The sequence below is a fragment of the Rutidosis leptorrhynchoides genome, chromosome 2 (genome assembly GCF_046630445.1).
Source record: "Rutidosis leptorrhynchoides isolate AG116_Rl617_1_P2 chromosome 2, CSIRO_AGI_Rlap_v1, whole genome shotgun sequence".
Classification (NCBI taxonomy): domain Eukaryota; kingdom Viridiplantae; phylum Streptophyta; class Magnoliopsida; order Asterales; family Asteraceae; genus Rutidosis; species Rutidosis leptorrhynchoides.
In genome coordinates, this window is record NC_092334.1 from 179,934,248 (window position 1) to 179,941,748 (window position 7,501).

Here is a 7,501-nt window from a genome sequence, read left to right on the forward strand (position 1 = left end):
AATTCCTCTGGGAAGACATCGGAAAATTCGTTCACAATTTGAACGTCGTTCACGCTCTTCACCTCAGTTTCTACCGCTTTCACATGTGTTAGGACAGCAAAACGTCCCTTCTTCATAATCTTTTGCGCTTTCACGCAACTAATGAGGTTCAACTTCGAGGTACATCTCTCTCCATAGATAACCAGTGGTTCGCCATCTCCTTGTGGTATGCGAAGTGCTTTATCTCCGCAGATAATATCTGCCTTTATCTTGCTCAACCAATCCATACAGACGATCACGTCAAAACTTCCCAGTTTGATTTGTATCAAATCAATTTCGAAATCCGCACCAGCTATGTTGATAATAGCTCCACGACTAATATGGTCAATTTTCTCAAGTTTACCGTTGGCGACCTTGATAAGCATACTCTCTTTTAACGGGACTAATGACCAATTAATCTTATCGCAAAAATGTCTACATACATAACTTCTATCCGCACCAGTATCAAACAAGACAGAAGCTAAAAGATTGTTGATTTTGAATATACCTGTCACCAAGTCAGGGTTTTCGCGTGCGTCTCTTGCATTAACATTGAAAGCTGTAGCGCGGGGTGGTCCGCCATCTTTTCGCTTGTTTGGGCACGCATTTCTGAAATGGCCCGTCTGTCCACATTCGTAGCACTTCTTAGGTCCATTGGTGTTCGGCTTCCCATTCAAAGTGGTGACCTTGCAGTCTTTTCCAACATGCCCAGACCGTTGGCACTTCTCGCAGACAACATTGCAATACCCAGTGTAGTGTTTGTAACACCTCTTGCATTGTGGTAAGGTTCCTTTGTAGTTCGGGTTGGAGTTGGTGTTGTTGTTGGGGTTGGGGTTTCCACCGTTGTTGTGCCTCTTGGCGGGGGTCTGGTCATAGGTTCTCCCCCTGTTGTTGTGGTGGTGGTGGTTGTTGTTGTTGTTGTTATTATCCCACTTTCACTTTTCGCTACTACCATCCTCAAACTTAGTCTTCTCCGGCTCATCAATAAGAATCTGATTCATGAGGGTATGCGCCATGCGCATTGCTTCAGGAACATTCGGTGGTTTGGATGAGGTGACGTTTCCTTTGATGGACTTAGGGAGTCCCCAGAAGTATCTTTCCATTCGTTTGAATTCTGGGGTGACCATTGTCTGACACATGAGAGCTAGTTCCAAAAATCTCCTGTTGTAACCATCAAGGTCGTTCCCAACGGCCTTTAGCTGCATGAATTCCATCTCCATCTTTTGGATTTCAGTTCTCGGACAATACTCATCAATCATTGCCGCTTTGAATTCCTCCCATGGCGTAGCATAAGCCTCATCAATGCCTTTCGCTTGGGCTAACGTGTTTCACCACATTAGTGCGCCGTCAGATAGCGTGCAAGATGCAAACTTGGTTTTGTTGTCCTCCGAACAGTTGCTAACTCGGAATACTGATTCAAGTTTCTCGAACCATCTGGTGAGACCAACCGGTCCCTCGGTTCCACTGAAGTTATGCGGTTTGCAGCTCTGGAATTCCTTGTAAGTACACCCATTTCGAACGGGTGGGATAACCGGTGGTGGTGGCGGTGGAGCTTGGAGATTTCTTTCTGCTATGGCTGCGGCTATACGTTCTTGGATCATCTCTTCAATTTGAGCAGCAGTAGGTGTGGATCGACCGTTAGCCATGATGTTCTAAACAAAAATTTTGACTCAAGTCAAAATCCAGTATGCAAGTAGTAATAATACAGTATATAGTAACCAACATGAAATCAAATATCACATGTTATTAAATAATGCATCTAGGTACAATTACCACAGAATCATCGTACAGTAATGTAAATAGAACATCGTGCAAGAATTAAATAACGCAAAGTTCCATTCATTAATAATAATAAGTTTCATACATCTGAATAAGTCCGTACAATACATGAGTAATACAATAAACTACAACTAGATTACATCATGAAATCTAATACAAAAGTCCTACGGTGAAGGTGGGTGTAGGATGTCTAAAACCCGAGCCAACTGCTCCTCGAGCTCAGTAACCCGAGCTCGGAGGATTCCCACCTCCCTTGTCAATTCCTCGACAGTGGGAGCTGGTGGGGCGGGCAGTGCTGGTGGTGCAGGTGGGGCCAGTGGAATGGATGGTGCTGGTGGAGCGGGTGGTGCAGACCGCACGAAACGGGGTTCAGATGTCCAGGCTCCAGAAATAGTCAGCACGTAACGAGGTGCCTTACATATGAGTGGGTCGGCAGGGTACGGCACAAGCCGCTTACGGGCAGTAACCCTCCGACGCCGACCAAATGCGTCAGTGAAAGCACGACCTCCATTCACCCCTGGAATGACGGTGCCATCAGGACGGTACCACTTCTTCGGCGGGGTGGAGGGTGCCTGAATAGGTATATCAGCAGGGTCCTCGTCGTCACTGGAGTCTGATGAAGAATCATCTGATGAAGAATCGGTGGATGATGAGTCATCCGAATCATTTCAGTAGTGGTACGGGTGGCTGAACTGGTAGTCCGAAGGCGGCCAACATCTGTCTGTGTCTGCCTGGCGGAATCGGCACTAAACGTCCGTCTGGAGTGCGTCGGCAAGGCGTGCGCATATGGTTACGAAATGGCCCTTCCCCGAACTCCGCGGGAATCTCAATCCCACCGATGCGGGGCTGTGACCCCGAGGGTCCGGGAGCAGATGGAGCTGGAATCTCCGTAGGGCCTACGTGTCCATCGGAAGCAGCCACTGGGGCAGGTGTACTACTACTGGCTCCGGAAGTAGAAGCGCCGGGATCACTAATGGGTAGCGGGACCGGTGTATCGGCAGCAGCAGCAGGTGGGGCGACGGGGTCTGAGTCTGAACTGCCCAAAACGCTAGCAGGTGGAGCATCCGACATCTGAACAAGGAAAAATAAATTTTCCATGTCAGTAAGTCATAAAGCAAGCACGTATTAGGCCAACAGTTTAAATCATGTATAACAATAAGTAGCATGAAAATAATAGCGAATCGTACAGAAGTAGCATGAGTGAAATCATGTAATAGCATAAGGCATATAGCAGTAAAAGTAAGCAGCAGCATGTAGTAAGTTCAGCAGAAACATGTAAACTAGCAAGTTGTAGATTAGTCCTATTAGTGATTCCTACTCGGGTCGGTCTTAGACTCACTAATGCAACCTAATTCCCTACAACCAATGCTCTGATACCAAATGTGATGCCCCGTACAAAACCATCGTGTACGATTCATCAACAACAGGATCATTACAAGGTTAAGTACTATATGCGTTTTCAAAAAGAGTTTGCATTCAATAATAAAGTGACGTCATAACCGATATCAAATGTTTTACAATCCAAAATCATGCTTCACTAAGTAGAAGCAAATAATAAGTGTATGTGACCACAATGGTCGTTACAAGTCATAGTTCAAAAGTACGAATGTTTGAATGCAAAATAAAGTAGTTCATGCGATGACAACTCTAAGCAGTGGGTGTTTACAGCACGACTAGTACACAGCGGAAGCTAACCTCAAGCACCTGAGAAATATATGCTTAAAAACATCAACACAAAGGTTGGTGAGCTATAGTTTAAGTATAACAGTATGTAAGGTAGGCCACGAGATTTCAGTGCTACAAAGAGCGTTTCAAAACGGTATGATAAAGTATATGTTAACCGTGGGCACTTGGTAACTAACTTAACGTTTATACCCCCTGAAAGTACACTTGGCAAGTGCGTATGTATACGAAGTATTAAACACTCGTTAAATGCTAGCGCTACTAGCCCGAGTGGGGATGTCAAACCCTATGGATCCATATCTAATATTCGCGTTCACGGTTCAAAAACCAATGATTAAACGTTACCGAGCTAAAGGGAATGTTTATGCCGTTGTATAACCCATACATATATAAGTTTAAGTACTCATGCCTAGTATGTAAAACATAAAATCCGCATGTATTCTCAGTTCCCAAAATAAGTTAAAGTAAAAAGGGAATGCTATAACTCACAATGATAATGTAGTCGTAAAGTCGGTTCGAAAAAGGTGTGCAAGTAATCGGTCCGAAAGTCCTCAACCTAAGTCAAATAGTACTAAGTCAGTAAATCGTCTTAATAGGTTTAAAAGTATGTAAATAAGGTCTTAAGGGTCATCATCATTCATCATCAAACAAAAGGCGTAAAGTAAGTTTTGTTTATGAAAGTAGTTTAAAACAAAGGATGACTTCAGTCAGTCACCACGGCCTCTACACTTACTGAATTAAGGTGAGACCAGTTGCCATGGCTCCGTATATGAGTCCTTTAAGTGTGGTAAAATTTACAAAAGAAAACTCGTCTTTGTTTGACCGTGGCGATGGTCTAAGTACGAGTAGGTCAGAAATTTCTGCACAACGTTAAAAGGACATAGTGACGATCGGAGAGCCATAAATCCTAAACCGTAACTCGGATTATGATGAGTCCTATATGAAAAGTTATCTACTCGAAAAGAGATATTTGAAAATCATAATCACAATATCCCAGGTCTACTGGTCTGTTACAGACTCACCAAAACAGTAGGTAGAAGACAGTAAACAGAAAATAATGGGTTCCGGTGCTCGATGCTTATCACGGTTCTCATCCTTGATGCATATAGCTTCAAGTGTACAACTCGTTGATGTGTTTGCATTATCTTGACCAAGATTTGACCATCATAACCCAAGTGCAAGTCTAAGACATGAAGCACAACTCACTTAAGTGTTGCAAGTGTTTTGATGAACCAAAGTTACATCAAAGTCTTAGATCTAATATATACATGAACTTTAAAGCTAATAACAAGTTACAAACTTGAAAGTAAACTAACTAATCAAGATCTTAAGATGTAGAATATAGTTCTTAGTTAGATCTTGAAGATCCAAGACTCAAAAGTCTAGATCAAGCATAAGTATACAAAGTTATATTTTAAAAGTTTCATTTATATGTTCTTGAACTTTAAAGTTAACTTTAAGTTCAAGATTAATGAGATCAAGGTTAACTAGTAACACTTGACCAATAATAACCAACAACATGAAATTAAAGTGCAAGCAAATGAAGTAACAAACTAATTTAAACAAGTTAATGAGTTCATGTGTTGCATACTTTAAAGATTCAAGCCTAAGCTTGATCTTTAAGGAAAGTAAACTTTAAGGTTTATTTCATGAATCACAAGTATGCTTTCAACACATGAACTTTGATCTTTTGAAACAATAAAAGTAGAATCATAAACTAGTAAGTTTATGTTCTTGTGTTCTTGATAATACAAGATAAAATGAAGAATCTAATTAGAAAGTTGATTCTTGTAACAAGTATGTAACAACAACAAGTAAGTAACAATAAACTTCAAGTAACTCAAACAATCAACCAAGTACAAGTAACAAACAACAATTGATGATGATGATGATTCTTGTAGCCAAGGCTACGGTTTTGATACAAGAAAGAAGGAAGAAACTTGAACATAATACTTACAAGTTAGAGAAATAAGAGAGAAAATGTTTGAGAGAAAAAGAGAGGTAAGTGTGTGTGTGTGTGTTTTGGAATGAGAGATATGTGAATGAATAAGTAAGCAAAATTGAAACAAAACACTCCATGAGGAGCACCTAAACCGATGGTTTAGGAGTGGGGGAGGGAGGATGGAGTTGTTTGTTGGTTACTAGCATGAAAAGCTTACAAAAGTTGGTTAAAAGATGTAGTTTCATGGGGATAAGTTGCTAACTAGATTCTAAGAGCCTTAACCAACTAGTTACTCTTGTAAGTACTACTTACATGTAATATTGGGCTAGCTAAGTCCATTAAAATGAGTAGGGTGAGCTTGTAAGCCCAAAGTCATAAGTCCATTTTACTAATAAATCCCAAGTTCACTTAATTAACAATTTAATCCATTTAAAGCCCAAGTAATTAACCAACAACCTTAGTTAATTAAAATGATTAATAAAACTTAATCATGAATGCAAATAATATCTAAAAATATTATTCGTGAAAGTTCCGAGTGTCACAAAGACGTTTCGGGCAATAAAAGTCAAGTTCGGGCAATCATGGCAACATGTAAATGTAATAACATTCATTCGTTTAATCACACGTATTAATAATAATAATTATTAATAAATAAACGTTGGAAAATCCGGGGTCGTTACACATAACCTGGATGGGGTTGTTAGGCCCAATAGATCTATCTTCAGCATTCACGTCAATTAGTGGCCAGTTCACTAATTCTTAGGTTATTAAGCAAAAAGGGTGATATCCGGTGTAATAATTCATTCATAGAATGTAATTTCAAGTACTTGTGTATATTTTGTAAAACATTTGCAAAACTGCATGTATTCTCATCTCAAAATATTAGATAGTAAAAATGGGACTATAACTCACTTGAACAGATTTTCAAATCATTGAAAATCAGACTTAGCCTCGAACGATTCATGAACCTATAATATATATATATATATATATATATATATATATATATATATATATATATATATATATATATATATATATATATATATATATATATATATATCAAAATGTAATACAATTATATTCATATCATATTTTCAATTACGTGTGATGATTTAAATTGTCAAGTTAGTAGTCCATCGTTAGTAGTCCAATAGTCCAATATATAATCTTAGAATTTAATCAAGATGTATTGTACACGTATTGTTATAGAATTAATCATGACTCATGGTACGCGTATTGTCTTAGAATTAACCCAGACGTATTGTGTACATGGTGTCTTACGATCTATCCGAACGTATTGTATAACTATTGTCTTAACTAATCAAGATTATATTATATTATCTCGAACTTAACCAAGACTAGTATATTACAAGAAAATAGTCATGACATGTTTAAATACATGTATAATATAGGAAAAGTTAGCTAGGATATGGTTAGTATAGTTTTTGTAAAAAAAAATCCCGTAGCCATTTAAGCTATTTCTAACCAATATTGTTTTGCCCATAATTTCCTCATTACAAATCGGTTTTGAGTGATTCAAATTGCTATGGTTTTGTAATAAACTCAATTTTCTAAAAGTAAACTGAAAAAGTGGTGGTTTATAGTCAGAGTTACAGGTTACAAGTCCATTTAGAAAGAGGTGGTCATTTCTGTCGAAAGAACGACATCTTAATGACCATTTTGAAAAACATACTTCTACTTTGAGTTTAACCACAATTTTTAGATATATTATCATGTTCATATTGAAATGACCCGGATTTTTTCGTAATTATATATATGAGATTAATGTTTACATACATAAATGTTTCCAACATGTTAAGCAATCAAACTTGTTAAGACTTGAATGTTTGAAACGGATGTTACATAAACGTTTGACCACCCAGTTCGTCCGACGATTCACGAACGTCATAACTTGTAAAAATGATATAATGGGATATATATATATATATATATATATATATATATATATATATATATATATATATATATATATATATATATATATATATATATATATATATATATATATATATATATATATATATATATATATATATATAACTTAATAAAATGATA